At 38.7% G+C, this 18,157-nt stretch overlaps 1 pseudogene; it reads right to left on the minus strand.

Moving 5' to 3' along the window:
* The window catches only part of LOC127131486 (uncharacterized), a 107,320-nt pseudogene that overhangs the window by 86,241 nt on the left and 2,922 nt on the right, over window positions 1-18,157 (minus strand).

The following is an 18,157-nucleotide window of genomic DNA, read 5'->3' on the forward strand; positions in this document are numbered from 1 at the left end:
CACCGTCTTCTATGTGATGGATATCAGTCCTTCCTATAGTTGCCTGCTGGGTCGTCCTTGGATCCACAACGCTGGGGCAGTCTCTTCAACTTTACATCAGAAGGTTAAATTCCCAGTCAACGGGCGAATTATCACCGTCTGTGGTGAGGAGGACATTTTGGTCAGCAACCTGTCTACATTCAAGTATGTAGAGGTAGAAGGTGAATTTCATGAGACCCTATCTCAGGCCTTTGAGGCAGTTCAGATCAAGGATGCAGCTCCGGTGGAAGAAGTTAAAGTGGGTGCCTCTATCTCATCCTTCAAGCAGGCACTGGCCTTGGTGGATTCGGGTGTTGCCCCCGGTTGGGGACATCTGTTCGGGATTGGGTATCAGCCAGCTCTGACTTCTACAACTTCAACACTTCAGACTCGTCAGGGGCCGATTACTTTCTCCAGCGCCGGCGTCATTCAGTATAGCCAGGTCTCTGCGGTCAACGATGAAGATGGGGATAGCGATTGCGACATCGATAACTGGGTGCGTCCGAGGATCCCAGGTGAAGTCATCAACAATTGGTCTTCTGAGGAGATTGTCCAAGTCACTTTTCTGAAGGAGTAATTTTCTTTGTTTATTCATGCATATCCAAGTCTTACGTTCCGCCCAGGGCGTAATGACTCATTGTAGGGCTCATCTATGTGGATACCTGCATTTTTTATCATAAATAAAGGACGTCTTTTTGCATTCAAATATTTTTGCAGTTTTCAAAAATAAAATAAAAAAGTACATATTTGGCAATGTTTTGTTTAGTTGTCACTTCTTGTTCACACTCATAAGCACATACCATCACTCATGCAGATGCACGTCACCAGATCCTATTGATAACGGTTCTGCTATGGCTCGCTTCGACTTTGAAAATCCAATCTTTCAAGCTGAAGAAGAGGGTGATGAAGACTGTGAACTCCCTGAAGAACTTTCCAGGCTATTAAAATAGGAGGAAAGGGTCATTCAACCGCATCAAAGTCTGTTGAAGTGATTAATCTCGGCACCGAGGACGCCAAGAGAGAAATCAAGATAGGGGTTGCTTTGGAAGATAATGTGAAGAAAGGGCTGATTGAATTGCTGCAAGAATATGTTGACATCTTCGCTTGGTCTTATCAGGACATGCCAGGGCTTGACACAGATATCGTGGTACACCGTTTTCCTCTCAAAGAAGGTTGTCCTCCGGTCAAGCAGAAGCTCAGAAGAACAAGACCAGAGATGGCTGTCAAGATAAAGGAAGAAGTGCAAAAACAGTTGGATGCAGGGTTTCTAGCAGTCACAAATTATCCGCCATGGGTTGCAAATATCGTTCCAGTACCTAAGAAGGATGGAAAGGTACAGATGTATGTTGACTACCGGGATCTGAACAGAGTTAGTCCTAAAGATGATTTCCCATTACCTCACATCGACGTTTTGGTGGATAACACAACTCAGTTCTCGGTATTCTCCTTCATGGGTGGCTTTTCTGGCTATAATCAAATTAAGATGGCACCAGAAGACATGGAGAAGACAACATTCATAACCCCATGGGGCACCTTCTGCTACAAGGTGATGTTGTTTGGTCTGAAAAATGCTGGAGCAACATATCAACGAGCGATGGTGACTCTTTTCCATGATATGATTCATCATGAAATCGAGGTTTATATTGATGATATGATTGCCAAATCTCAGACGGAAGAAGAACATTTGGTGAATTTTCAGAAATTGTTTGAGCGTTTGAGAAAATTCAAGCTGAGGCTTAATCCGAACAAGTGTACTTTTGGGGTGAGATCTGGAAAATTACTGGGTTTTATTGTTAGTGAAAAAGGGATTGAGGTGGATCCGGCCAAAGTGAAAGCGATACAGGAAATTCCTGAGCCAAGAACAGAGAAACAAGTTTGTGGTTTCTTAGGGAGGTTGAACTACATTGCAAGGTTCATCTCTCACCTAACAGCCACGTGCGAGCCAATATTCAAATTGCTGAGAAAAGATCAGGCTATCAGGTGGAATGATGATTTCCAAAGGGCTTTCGAGAAGATAAAAGAGTATTTGTAGAATCCTCCTATCCTTATGCCTCCGGTCCCAGGGAGACCGCTGATTATGTATTTGACAGTACTAGACAATTCCATGGGTTGTGTTCTCGGTCAACACGACGAGACAGGTAGGAAAGAGCATGCCATCTACTACCTGAGTAAGAAATTCACAGATTACGAGTCGAGATACTCGATGCTTGAAAAGACGTGTTGTGCACTTGCATGGGCTGCTAAGCGATTGAGACAATACATGTTGTCTCACACAACCTTATTGATCTCCAAGATGGATCCAGTCAAATACATATTCGAGAAGCCAGCTCTCATCTGAAGGGTTGCTCGTTGGAAAATGGTACTGACAGAGTACGATATCCAGTATACATCCCTGAAAGCCATCAAAGGGAGTATTCTGTCAGACTATCTTGCTCAGCAGCTGATTGATGATTATGAGCCGATGAAGTTTGATTTTCCAGATGACATGTTCCTCAAGATGAAAGACTGTGAAGAGCCAGTTGTTGAGGAGGGACCTGATCCAGACGAAAAGTTGACTTTGTTGTTTGATGGGGCTGTCAATGCCAAAGGAAGTGGAATTGGCGCTGTCATTACTACTCCGAAAGGTGCCCACATGCCTTTCACCGCTCGTCTGACTTTTGAGTGCACAAATAATGAAGCTGAGTATGAAGCATGTATCTTAGGTATTGAGCAAGCCATTGATTTGAGAATCAAGACTCTGGACATCTTCGGAGATTCAGCTCTAGTGATCAATCAAGTGAATGGTGATTGGAATACTCTCCAGCCCAATCTGGTCCCTTACAGAGATTACACGAGAAGATTGTTGACTTTCTTCACAACAGTAAAGCTGTATCACATACCTCGTGATGAGAACCATATGGCAGATGCTCTTGCCACTTTATCCTCTATGATCAACGTGATTCGGTGGAACCACGCTCCCAGGATCGATGTGATGCGCCTCGACAGGGCCGCGTATGTGTTTGCTGCTGAACTGGTAGTTGACGACAAGCCCTGGTATCACGACATCAAGCGCTTTCTGAAGAATCAAGAGTACCCTGCAGGGGCATCCAACAATGATAGAAAGACTTTGAGAAGATTGGCAGGCAGTTTCTTCTTGAACAAAGACGATGTGCTGTATAAGAGGAACTTCGTCATGGTTTTGCTCAGATGCGTGGATAGACACGAAGCAGACATGTTAATGCAGGAAGTTCATGAAGGCTCCTTCGGTACTCATGTCGGCGGACATGCAATGGCTAAGAAATTGTTGAGAGCGGGATATTACTGGATGACCATGGAATCTGATTGTTTCAAATATGCTCGGAAGTGTCATAAATGCCAGATTTATGCTGATAAGGTACATGTGCCGCCAAATCCTTTGAATGTGATGTCTTCGCCGTGGCCTTTTGCTATGTGGGGCATCGATATGATTGTAAAGATTGAGCCGACCGCCTCCAATGGGCATCTCTTCATCCTTGTTGCCATCGACTATTTCACCAAGTGGGTCGAAGCAGTATCGTTCGCGAATGTCACTAGACATGTGGTTGCCCATTTCATCAAGAAAGAAATCATTTGTCGCTATGGGATTCCCGAAAGAATCATTACTGATAATGGTTCTAATCTCAACAACAAAATGATGAAGGAGTTGTGCCAGAACTTCAACATTCAGCATCACAATTCTTCCCCTTACCGCCCTAAGATGAACGGTGTTGTTGAGGCGGCAAATAAGAACATAAAGAAGATTGTGCAAAAGATGGTCGTTACGTACAGAGATTGGCATGAGATGCTACCCTTCGCCTTGCATGGGTACCGTACTTCAGTACGTACATCGATCGGGGCAACCCCTTACTCCCTTGTGTATGGTATGGAAGCAGTCCTACCTGTTGAAGTGGAGATTCCTTCTCTAAGAGTCCTGTTGGATGTCAAGTTAGACGAAGCTGAATGGATCCAGACAAGGTTCAATGAGTTGAGTCTTATCGAAGAGAAGCAAATGGCAGCCATTTGTCATGGGCAGTTGTATCAGAGTCGGATGAAGAGAGCCTTTGATCAGAAAGTGCGTCCTCGATGCTTCCAAGTCGGAGATTTGGTGTTGAAAAGGATCCTTCCTCCTCAGACAGATCACGGGGGCAAGTGGACTCCTAACTATGATGGACCGTATATTGTCACCAAGGTTTTTGATGGTGGGGCCTTAATGCTTGCAACTATGGATGGTGAAAACTTCACTTCCCTGTGAACTCAGACGCAGTTAAAAAATACTTCGCATAAAATAGACCCGCTGGACAGTAAAAAGAATAGTCCAGGCCAAAATGGGCATCCCGACGAACCAAGAAAATGAAAAGTTTCGGGCAAAAATTAGGGATTAAAAATGAAAAGATCGTACACCCGATAAGTTGAAAACCTGAAAAGGCAACTTAGGCAAAAATGGGTATCCCGGTGGATTGAAAACCCGAAAAGGGCGATCCAGGCAAAAGTTAGGGATTAAACGAATGACTGCATTCTGAGTAGTTCTGAATCTCATCTCGTGTCAATGACTGGAAACTTTTGAAGGATAGGAAACAGTCCAATCACTCTTTTCTGAAAGCTAATCATCTGGAGGATCTTGAAGACGAGCAAGTCATAGCAGAATTGGAACCCAATAGAAATCCATTTCACATTGCCATTAGATTAATTTCTGTTTTTATCTTTTGTGCAATTACCTCTTTCCAGGGATTGCTTCCTGATGTAAATGCCTATTCAGAGGTCATTCAATCAATAAAATCATGTTATTCAGTATATCTCTGTTTTCATTTTCATTTTACTGTTTTGTTTGCAAAAATGGCGTCCGAATTTTTGATAAACATTGCATCATGAAACATAAGAGCTTTACAGGTACATGCTTAATAAACATTTAAAATTGCTGTAAATGTTAAGTGCTTTAGATCGTCTATTCAGAACAGGTACCCTCGGGGCATTTCTTTAAGGTTCCCAGCCGTTGATCGCGAATGTTTTCCCCCAACAGTCAAAGTTGGTATCTTATCCCTGCAGAGCTTATCAGAGCATTGGATTCTTCGATCCCCAGCAGGTTCTCACCACTGTACTTTCCCAAGCGGTCGTTTCAGAATATACACTCCCCAGTAGAGTTGACAGTGCCAGACTATATATCCCCAGCGGAGTTGACAGTGCCAGACTGCATCTTCCCAGCAGAAGCGGCTGCTCCTCAGGGTTCGATGCCAGATCGATGATCTCGACGCCAGATCCATGGTCTTTTTCCTTGAAGCAGAATCTCGGTACCGTATCGGTGTTTGCTTCCCCTGCTAAGTCGTCTCTCTCGTAGATTATGGTTGCCATAACCACTATCGCTTTCCCCAACAGCAGGTTTTCAGTGCCGTTCTCTCCCCAGTCAGAGTCTCGGTATTTCGTCATTGCTAGAACACCGTGTGGCGGGTCATTTCCCCACAGAGTTCTTTGCGCTGTGCATCTCCAACAGCCTTGCCAGGGTCCAGAAGATGGTGATCATTTCCTCAGCAGATTCCCTTGCCTCGGCTTGGCATTCTACCCAGCATTTCGCATCCCTGCATGTAGAATCATATTGCATTGCATCTTCCCAAATCGCGTAGCATTTCCATTTTCATGGAGCATTACGCCATTGAAAAATTCAAACATACGCATGTAAGCATAAAACATTCTCGGTATCCCAAGTGATAAGCCAGAAGTTGTTTCCAGTACTTAGACTGAAGATTGTTCATGACTTACCTTTATTATCTCTAACAAGTGTCATTGGTCCATGCGCCGCCTCTATTATCTTTCCCTATTTCTGTCGATGCTGACAGGCATGAAGTTTTTCCGGTATTCAGACTGAAGTGGCATTCAGGCCAATTTTCTGATGTTCAGATCGAAGAAGTTTCCGACATTCAGGTCGATGCAACTTGTGGCATTCAGGCCAGTTTCCAGTATTCAGACCGAAGTGGCGTTCAGGCCAGTTTTCCGATGTTCAGATCGAAGAAGTTTCCGACATTCAGGTCGATGCAACTTGCGGCATTCAGGCCAGTTTTCCGATGTTCAGATCGAAGAAGTTTCCGACATTCAGGTCGATGCAACTTGTGGCATTCAGGCCAGTTTCCGGTATTCAGATCGAAGTGGCATTCAGGCCAGTTTCCGGTATTCAGACCGAAGTGGCGTTCAGGCCAGTTTTCCGATGTTCAGATCGAAGAAGTTTCCGACGTTCAGGTCGATGCAACTTGTGGCATTCAGGCTAATTTTCCGATATTCAGATCGAAGTGGCATTCAGGCCAATTTTCCGATATTCAGATCGAAGTGGCATTCAGGCCAGTTTTCCGATGTTCAGATCGAAGAAGTTTCCGACATTCAGGTCAACGCAACTTGTGGCATTCAGGCCAGCCTCTCGGTGTTCAGACCGATATTAATAATCTCATATCTTCCGATGTTCAGATCAAAGTCATTTCCAGTATTCAGACTGATGAGCGGCATTCAGGCCATGGTTATTTCTGTGTTACCATTTATTTTGGTATCCAAGTTAATATTCTTTTTCGGTATTCAGACTGACTCTCACCGTACCAGACGGATTCTTCTTTCAAGACCACCTCTTTGCCGATTCTGACAGGCATTGTTACTTCACTTCACTTCAGTGCAAATTTTCGGGCTTTTATTGTATTCAATCCCTTGATACCTCGAAAGTGCGAAAGCCGCTGCTATCTTCTTTTTGGGTCTCCAGTTGATTGAATAGGGGCAGCTGTAATACCTCAAAATTTGCCCCCCTCATTCATGCATTCATTTTTAGGTCATTTAACATTTCATATTGCATTTCATCATGTCAATCGGAATTAGATCCAAGAAGCTTGAATATCATCCAAGACACTGTGTGGGTCCTATCTGGGTGATCAGTCAACACAAGGGAATGAGGTCTATTCATCAGTCAAAACTTTAATCTTGAAGGAGCAAAAGTTTGTTCATGAGCTGTCATGCTCGCTAGGCGAGCAGAATGGATCGCCTAGCGAGTCCCAAGAAAAGCCACCAGAATCACCTACGCTCAGAGAAATTTCTTGAACTGTCATGCTCGCTAGGCGAAGCCCACGCGTTTTAAAAATAAATAAATAAATAAAAATAATAAAAATAAAAATAAAAATAAGAAAGAAAAAAAAACCAAAATAATAATAATAATAAAAAAAAACGAAAAACGAAATAAATAAATAAATAAATAAAATATAACAGAAAAATCTTGGACTTGGACCTCTCTCATTTGAGCCCACAAAGCCACGAAAATCAGGTTATAAATTCTAAAAAAATTTCAGTGGAAAAACCCTAGAGAGATTCTAACTAATTCAGAGCAACCTCCAGAGACTGAAGGGAACTCATCTGCAAAGAACCAATTCCCTCTCATATAAACCCTAAGATTGTTCTGTAAAGCCAACGGTGCAATTCAATTTCAATCGATCCTCCCCAATCAGGTATGCCCTATTTCCACTACTTTATACTTTCAACCTGAAATTTTTGAATGTATGAGGTATTATGGGTGAATTTGGAAGAGTGGGTATCGTTAGGTTTTGCATGTGGGCACATATTTTAGTATGTATGTCATGCCTTGATGTGTGGATCCTTGCCCCCTGACTTTGAATTTTGATACCCTTTTGATGCATGTGTTTGACAAGAGGTTTAGGCCTCATACACTTGGTTGCTTTTTGTGAGCTCTTTTTGTGAATTTTAATGGCATGATTCATGTGGTTACATTTTGATTTGGGGAAACTCTTGATTGCACCCCATATTGTCACTCTAACCTGTTTGTTGAGTTTTTTGTGAGGGCTCACATGACTCCTGAAAGGATAGCTTGCTTGGCATTCCACTTTATTTGTGGGATACCATTTAGAGATTTATTCCGATTACCTGTATTGACTTGCTTTCTTTGATGGTGCCAGCTCGAGAGATCTCTGGGTTTCTTATTTCTTTAGCTGTTATTACTTCGGATCTTTATCCGTGTGGTAGACCTCTTGATCCCTTTATCTTTCCCGCATTTTACCGCTTTCTTAGCTGGAAGACCTCGATAGGAGGCAATGTTTCCTTTTGTTTGTTTACTTTTGTGCCCAAAGACCTCCAAAAGGAGGCACCAGTGCTAAAGACCTCCACGAAGAGGCAATTGACGGATAAAAGGGATTAGTAATCAATCCCCCGTTATTCAGTGTGTCGTTCTTTATGCTCGCACTACGTGTCGAAGCTTCAGAACAAAAGCCCAAGATCTTTTGTCCGGTCAGTCAGTGGAGAGGGTTCCACCTTTCTGAATCCCCACTTTTTGTCATGAGCTCACCCTGCCCAGGGTTAAGAGCTATGAGGTCTTATCCTCATTACCCTTTTGATCTGCTCACCCTGACGTTCAATGTCAGTGGTTAAGAGCCCATTTGATTACCTATTCCATGGCTTGTTTGTCGAGGTTGATATGACCCCTCTTGACTAAAGCCCTACCCATGTAGGTTTGAGCCCCCTTGGTGGCATTTTACTTTATGCATGTTTGTTTTGTATGGTGTGATCGTCTCCCCATAGGATTGCTAGGCTTCGTATAGTATCTCGTTTGCATGTCAATTAAGGTAGCACTGTTCCTTCGTCTAGGACTTCCTTTTTTGCATGAGCATTCCTAAAACCCAAACAAACTCATTGATTTTTCTTCTCCTAAGAACACGTTAACTCCTTCTACTACAGGCGAGTAAGTCTCCAAAGGTCGAGCATCCGATAGATTGCGTAGTAACGTCGTTCATCTAAAAAACACAACCCTTAACCCGTAGTTAGCCGAACTACGGTTTGCTCTGATTCTCATTCCAGATGAGATACGTAGGCATAAGACGCGATGTCTTAGCGAGCACACTCCTCTTTATCCCATAGGCAGCCGAGCTACGAAGACTCTGATTCTCATATCCATATGAGATACGTATGCAGTGGATGCGATATCCGTGCGAGTCATTTTCTTTTGACCACCTCTTTTAGCAAATAGTACATTAGATAAACCCACACCCTTTAGACAAGAACAACAAAAGTGGATCCCGTAGAGTACTACGGATGCGTAGGGGTGCTAATACCTTCCCTTCGCATAATCGACTCCCGAACCCAAGATTTGGTTGCGAGACCTTGTCTTTTCCTTTCCTTTTTTCCAGGTTTACTTCGAGCGTTTCCTTTCCCTCCTTTGGGATAAATAACGCACGGTGGCGACTCTTCTGTCATTTCTTTCTCGCCGGTTGTTTTTTCGCATCTCCTTTTTCAGGTTGCGACATGGACGTGGGGGGTGCTAATACCTTCCTCTTGCGTAATCGACTCCCGAACCCAAATATGGTTGCGATGACCATTATTCTATTTTCTTAAAGGTTTTATTGATATTTTTCTATTCCTTCATTGGAATAAATAAAGTTCGGTGGCGACTCTGTTTGAACAATATTTTCCGCGTCCATCGCGAGGGATCGCATTTTTTCGAGGTGCGACAGTTACCACCTAAACTCTTTGTCCTATAAAGGCCAAAGAGGTCCATATGGGTAAGCTCGAGGGGGCATGAAGTAGAACTAACATTTTTAGATTTAAAGGACACCCTCGTTTGCTTTCCCATTTGACATGCGTCACATAGGTGATCTTTTGAAAATTTTATTTTTGGAAGACTGACTAATAAATCTTTGGACACAACCTTATTAAGCAAATTGAAGTTAACATGCGCTAGGCATCTATGCCAAATCCATGAATCATCATTCAAGGTGTCTAGACACTTAGGACTTGTTAACAGTACCTCAATAAGATCAAGCATATAGACGTTGTTTACTCTTACACCCTTAAACACGATATCCTTTTTGTCATTATGCTCAATTGTACAACAAGTGTTTGTAAAAGTTACTTTGTAACCCTTGTCACATGATTGGCTAATACTCAAGAGATTGTGTTTAAGTCCCTCAACTAAATTCACATCGGAGATAGTAATGGTAGAGGGGTTACCTACACTACCTTTTCCGAGAATCGCTCGTTTGTTATTGTTGTCATAAGTAACATAACCTTTCTTATTATCTTTAAAGTCTATGAATAGAGATATGTCACCCGTCACGTGCCTTGAACACCCACTGTCAAGAAACCATCTTCTTTCTTCGGATGCAAGACACTTAACTACAATATCAAAAGAGAAAGGTAGGTACCCAATTTTCAATGGGTCCTTGTGTGTGAGTGGAAATAATGTTGCATTTAGGCATCCAATGATAAATGCCTTTAGGAACAAGAAATTTCCTAAACTTGCATTTCACAATGGTATGACCCGAATGACAACAATAATGACATAAACCATGATGATGGATTCGTTTACTTTTTCTCATTGGAATTCTTGGAATCATATCTACAAATGAATATTTTGCATAAGGTGGATTCAAAGATTTCTTAAACAAATTAGGATCAACGGCAAAAGTAACTTTCAGTTGCAGAGCCTTCTCTAATTTGGCCTTAAGAGATTTAACCTCTCCTTGCCAAATATGACAAGCCCCTCAATTTTGAACATGAACCAATCCATCAATATCTTTTGAATTTTCTATAATACTTTCTTTTAGAGCATCTAAGTCTTTTTTTCGGTTTTATAGACTTTACCCTCCAAAAATGAAAAGATTTGTTTATCGGAGGATAATCTCTTAAATGTTGTTAATGCTTCGGTATGCAGTTTTTCAAAAGCTATTTTCAATTCAGAAAAAGACATAGAAGAGAAATTATTATAGTAAGCATGTCTTACTTTCTTTTCTTTGTTGAGGCTCTTGTGGTAAGCCTTGTCTTTGATGTGAGCCGTGAGACATAGGTTGGTCGTCTCATCACTGTCACTTGAGCTTTCATCACTTGACGATTCACTATCGCTTTCCCAAGTGATGTATGCCCTTCTTTGTTTGTTGTATTTCTTTGGTGGAGCTTTGCCCTTGTCCTTCTTTAGTTGAGGACAGTCCGGCTTGTAGTGCCCTGCCTTACCACAGTTGAAGCAAGATCCTTTTGCCTTATCCTTTTTGTTCTCTTCTTGTTTAGATCCTTTGGATTGTCTCCGAAAATTTATGAGATTTTTGTCGGAGTGCTTTAATCCATTCCTTCGAATGAATTTGTTGTACCTCCGAACAAAAAGTCCCATTTCCTCATCATCTGAGTCTTCGCCACTACTTGAGTCACTATCACTTTGCTCTTTATTTGAGGACTTATAACTAGAAGTCACAAGAGCTATGGACTTCTCTTAACTCTCTTTGTCTTTAGTCTTCTCCTTTTTAATCTTCTTCTATTACTTTTCAAGGCTTGCTAGTTCTTGTTGATGTTCTTCCAGCTTTCCAAATAGAGTTGTGATGCCGAGTGTAGTAAGGTCATTTGCTTCCTTGATAGCTGTCACTTTAGGTTGTCATTCCCTACTAAGATATCTCAACACTTTATCAGTAGCAAGTTCATTGGAAATAGGCCTCCCAAGTGCATTTAAACGATTAATGAGATGTGTGAATATCTTTTGCATGTCGGAGATGGATTCTCCTTATTTCATGCGAAAGAGTTCAAACTCTTGAGTAAGTGTGTTTATGTAGGACTGTTTAACTTTTTTAGTTCCCTCATGGGCAACTTGTAACACGTCCCACACCTCCTTGGCAGTCGTACAATGGGATACCCTATAATACTCATCAACACCAAGTGTTAAAATTAAAATGTTTCGGGCTCTCCAATCGTACGCCCACTTCTTTTCATCATCGGCAGTCCATTGTGCCTCTGATTTTGGTACAATGTTGCCTTCCGCGTTGGTCATAGTAATTTCAAAAGGACCGTCACAGATGGCAACCCATACATTCCTTTCTATGGAATTTATGCGTACTCGCATGCAGTCTTTCCAATAGCCGTAATTTTCACCGTTGAAAATTGAAGCTCTATTGTAAGCCCCCTTTGGTTCAAAAGCCATATCGTTATGAGAAGATACAGAGCACTATGGAACTAGCACCCTGACACTACTTGTTAGACGGTGTGACAGGTGATCGAGATGGGGGGTGAATAGATCACCATAAGAAAATCACGGATTTTAAAACTTTTAATTGATTTTTAAAGGCTAGCGAAAAAGCGCAGTCCCAAATCGACTTCCGTCTATTCTGACCCGACTACTAGAAAACCGAACATGCGATAAACCGATGGATAACAGTATGCCGATAACAAATAAACATGCTTGGATAATAATTTTAATGAAATTCACATACATCATTATATTCCAATGAACAAAAACAAGCAGAACACTTTTATCAAACAATTGTTGTGTAATGTTTAATGATCCTTATTGTCAATGGAGTTGTCAAAACAATTTTCTCAAATCAAAACATTAAAACAGTTTTTCAATTATGCAGAATATTTTTTGCCAATGTAGTATCATTTAACGGAAAAATTAACACCACAATTGAATGATAAACTTGCTAAAAAAGTAAAGAGATTAAGGATAGAAAATTTTACATAGAGAGTTTGGTAAGGAAGTTCCCCACTATCCTCCTCACATGTGGGTACGTCTCCCCTCAATTTCGAAATCGAAATTGAGATCTTATTTCCAGTAATGTCACAAATGTTTACAAGGTTACAGCATAAATAATGAACATAAATCCCACCTATTATGTTGAATTTGTCTTAACCCCGCTTGATCAGATACGATCAAGTCTTGAACCTCAAAATCAACGATCAATCCTCTGATCCACTACTTGTTTGCGAAATCTCCCAGATTTCCAAACCCATCCGCTACGACTGAATTCGATCCACTTGACTTTGATAAAAAAAACCCAAGAAACGATCCGTTCTTGATGGAAAACCTTCCAGTTTTTCAGAGAAACCCCTTTTGTATCCCTTCAACTAAGCTTCGATCACAAATCCTACAACTGAATGTCATCTTAAAGATCTCTTGATGCAATGCACAATGGGTATTATGTTTCAAAGTGATTGAGTGTGAAAAATGATTGAGAAGATGACGAAGACAAAGTATCTTTCTGGTTTCTTGCTCACACCAAAATGCTCTCAAAATGTTTTCATGTGTTGTGTAAAAAGAATAATGTTTTACTACTTATAACAGAGTGAAAATAGAAAATAATAGAAAATTTTAGTTGGATGAGTCGATACATGCGATGCATGAGTCGATGCATGTGTGTAAAAATTGACTCATGAGTTGATACATGACCCAATGGGTCGATACATTAGGTAACAAAAAAGTTTTCCATAATGAATGTATCATGATGTATCGATACATAGGGTATGGGTCGATCCATACTGGGATGAAAAACAATTTTTCACAATTTTAATACAACATGAGTCGATACATGAGTAAATGGGTAAATACTTGTTTGGTAGAAAACATCAAATAGAAAGGTTAACATGCCATGTATCGATACAACCATCGATGGGTCGATACATACTGAAGGAAATTTGATTTTTGAGAAAAACAATTACACATGTATCGATACATCACCATATGAGTCGATTCATGCTGAACCAAAATTGAATTTCAGAAACACAATTTAGACATGTATCGAGACACCAACTCATGCGTCGATCCAAAACATCAAAATCTGCAAAAAATGATATTTTAATGATGCAAAATTCTTCTCAATTGTTATTTTAATGATATAATACGCTAGAGATCTTTTTGAAATGATTTCCAACTACATTTCTATCACAAACTTTGACATCACTCAAAAACTCATAATATGGGATATCACTCACATATGTTTCTCAATAGCATGACCAGGACTCCAACTTTCAATCTTAATTCGTGATTTGGAAGTCCAGAAGAAACAATGGTGTTTAGAAATTCAGGAGTGTGCACATCATCTGACATGTCAACATTTGATCTAGCATTACATGGAGAGTCATAACTCAAATAAGTTTTTCTTCTCCAGGTATTAGATCTAACATGTAGATACAATTGCATTCTTAGGAGCCAATATAGCTCTATTCTGAAAAAATGATGGATCATTCATGTTATGCATTAGATTTGGATATGTGCTTTCTTCAAATTCTTCTTGTGGTATTTGGACTGTGATATCTTCATCATTAGCGTCTCTGATACTTCCATCACTAATTCCCAATATCCACTATGAAAAACTCTTTCTCTCTTCAACGTCTAAATTTATACCTCCGGTTAGAAGTCTCATGTTAGTGGTCAATGTAAGCACTTCACAATAGAGGGGAAGAATTTATAGTATAATGAACAACCTGTTGTCTTGTTCCTTTAGGTATAACAGGAAGAATCTGACGAAAATATCCACCTAACGCAACTACCTTTCCACCAAATGGAATATTTTTTACTCTCAGTATATCCTTCAAAGTATGATCAATAACTTCAAAACAATGTTTGTGCATCATAGGTGTTTCATCCCATATGATTAGCTTTGCACGACGTATTCAATCAGCTAAAGGGTCTTTTGAAGTTATTTCACACATCGAATATTCATCAACATTTAATGGGATTTTGAACCTCGATTGTGCGGTTCTTCCACCAGGGATTAGTAATGCAGATATCCGACTTAATGCTACTGTTAGGACAATCTCACCTTTCGACCACAATGTTGCAGACATTGCTTTCCAAATGTAAGTCTTGCCAGTTCCTCCATAACCATAAACAAACAAAAAAAGACCCGACCTATTTTCTTCGACCCTTATCAAGATCCTATCATATATTCCTCTCTAATCAGTTGTCATTATTGACATCAATTTATGATGTTCCTCTTCTAAATATTTTCTATCATAGTTCAACTCGTCGTAAATCAATCGGTTTTGTCTCTCTGGTAACAATGCCATGTCCGACTGAGGCATGTATGGATGATTTTCTAACTACCCATTATTGCTTTGCAATAAAATTCCAATTTCAACCAAAGCATAAGTCTTCAATTGATCCAGAGTCAAGACCAAATTTTCAAAATTTGGAAGAACTTAAAATTATAATTTATAATCAAGACAAAATAATTAAAGTATTAAAAATGTATAAGCTACCATCAAAATGCAAAAGTTATCTTTGTCTGTGTAGAATTTCTTCACTCAAATGCTCACATGTGTTATTCCAAACAAAATTTGGCCGAGACAATTGATTAGAAACCAACAAAGTTGCAAATAGCATGCGTAAAAAGTTTTCGGTACCCCAATGGCTTGCCTCCATTATTGCATCCACAAACTCCTTGTCATTGTCTAGCAAGCCCAATGCAAAACATGCATCTTTGAAAGTGTTGTATTTTATATTATTAACTGTTTTGATATCATCATAAGATGTAGGACCATTCACATAATTCAACAAAGTCCTCAAATAGAACATTTGACCGGCCCTAGGTGCCACAAAATGGAGTCTTCCAATTGAAAAAATCCTTTGAAGTGGAGCTCATCGATGCTCGCTTTCTTTACATACAAACTTTGTTGGGAACTCGTTATATGTAAGGTTCTGTGCTTCAACATATTTTTTGTTAGCATCCATCCATGCCAAAAATTTGGTGCTCCCAATATATAGTTTATTTACAATCTGTTCAATTGAAGCATCATAAGAAAAAACCACGTACTGCTCATTCTCAATGTGAAAAATCAACTTTTCAACTGATGGTTCTCTGTAATTAATATCAAACACAAATATCCTCCAAGCAGCTTCACATGCTGATAAATATCTACAGTCATAGTACATTATTATTTCATCAAAAATCTGAGAATTATCTCTATCATCAGCACCCTCATAAAATCCAGTAGTAACATGATCATACCCTTTATTGACATATTTAAAATGATACTTTATAGACCATGATTGATTGCACCACTTCACATTAATATGAGCATTATACTTCAACAATAAATGTTTGTTATATGAAACCACAAATCTATTATCAATAAATGATTCTCCTTTTTTAATGAACATACCATTGTCTCTTCTTCTATATACAGGATAACCTTATGACGCAATACCATCAACAAACTTTTTTGGAAAGTGTTTGGTACACCTACCATTTTGCATGCATGAGGATTTTTTATTTTGAGCACCACATAGACCATGTATCAAAACTGAAGATACAATCTTAAACAACTCAGGATCTATATCTTTATCTGGAATCTCAACGAATATTATTTTGTCTATATCATAAGGATATACAAACCTATAACTTGGTTGCTAGAAAACCAATATGTGAGCATGCAGAAGTCCACGCTTTTGAAATTCAATAGTATAGATCACTACAAAATAAATATAAATAATTAATTAATTAAAAAAATAATATCAATGATTAGTACAATATATATATATATATATATATATATATATATATATATATATATATATATATATATATATATATATATATATATATATATATATATATATATATATATATATATATATATATAATGTAAATTTTATAGATTTTTTTAAACATTTGCACCTGCTTTAACCTTACCAAAAATATTTCATTTTTTGATAATTTTTACCAAATGGTCAAGTTTAACTTTGAACAATCGACTTACTAAATCAGGTCGATCCTCTGGTCTAAGTCGACATGTCTTCAAAAAATCAACCAATTCAGGTCATTTATGGTTGCATGTGAAGGTGATAAATAGATCAGGATATCCAACACAAGAACAAATAGCCATATCATCTTGATAGTTTTGTATCATATATCTTGCTCCACAAACAATACTTGATGGTAAAACGATTCTTTTTTCTGCCATTGTTGCATTCGTTTATCCCCTGAGAGTGGCCTTAGTTAATCCTTTGTACATGTTAGCTCTTAAATCTTTCTGATGATCTCTCATATATTTCAAGCGAGCAGACTCTATTGTACTAAAGGAATCCACCAAAAATTATTGAAACAATCTTCTAGAAAACACTATTGTTGAGCTATAGGTATCTCTTTGTTGAATCTTATAAGAAACCCACTCCAACTATGTAATAAATTATCTCTTCCTTGTAGCTTTTCTTGGATTGTCTTTGAAAGAAATGTATCTTCTATATCCATAATCTTCTCTAGGAAATAACAGTGGATACTGTAATGGCAAATAAGCAGGCTCAAAGGTAGAGATGCATTGTAAGAGACCATATTGAGTCTTAACAATTATATCTCTTTCAAAATATGCAGCACAAAATTACAAACAACTAAAGTTGCAACCTCTTGAACAGTTGGAAGGTTGTATCTCTTACCATTACGACCTTTCTTCCCCAAAATACTCAGCTTAATTGTAGGAGTTTCTTGCGAATCTTGTGTATCACGAATTGTTTTGTATGTGTGAACATATGGATTGTCACAACTATTGAGAGATTCTCTTATATCCATCACAATTGAGGATTTGAACGACAAATCATCATCTTCCATCCTGCCAAATTTTTAATAAATTAAAATGAGCGTAGATGGTATAAATAATATATTAATATAATATTTCAAAATTACCCAACATCTTCCATCTTATTTGATATTTCATTATCAGTATCGTAGATATATAGTGAGCAAATTTAGGCTACTTTCTTGGCAAGGGCGACAAACTTCCAATTTGATGATAATTTTCACCATTCATCACAAACATTGGAGGTGCATATCCATCGTGTAAGGGCATATTAATCTTTCCACACATTGATGTAAAAGCAACCATGATGTTGAAAGATCTAATCTTTTCCAAAAAGAACTTACTCCTTGTATCATGTTTGTGATATAAATCGTACAATGATTCTGGGAGGCGTGTGTATGGTGAAAATTTAATATTGCCTTGACTGCAACATAGTGAAAATCTTGGATATGTTGCATTATATTGCTTTTGAGAGCACTCTCCATACCACAACATTGCAAAATAATCTCCACATATCCAATTTGGTTGGCCAATATTAAAATATTCTGAAAACCCCTTAACTACATTGATAATATTATTAGTTATTTAAGGAAGTCAAATTGAATATTCACAACCAATTTATAAATAATAATAATAATAATAATAATAATAATAATAATAATAATAATAATAATACATGAGTTAACAGTATCCTCTAGTTCTTTATTAAAGCCGTTATGATTTTCCAATATCAGCACACTCCCTAAATGTATAGAAAATTACACATTATATAAAATATTAAAAAATGCAATTTTTATAAAATATACATGTGTGCACAATTAATAAGTCAAAATATGTATATGTTATATAA

This window comes from Lathyrus oleraceus, chromosome 3 (assembly GCF_024323335.1).
Source record: "Lathyrus oleraceus cultivar Zhongwan6 chromosome 3, CAAS_Psat_ZW6_1.0, whole genome shotgun sequence".
In the NCBI taxonomy this organism is placed as follows: domain Eukaryota; kingdom Viridiplantae; phylum Streptophyta; class Magnoliopsida; order Fabales; family Fabaceae; genus Lathyrus; species Lathyrus oleraceus.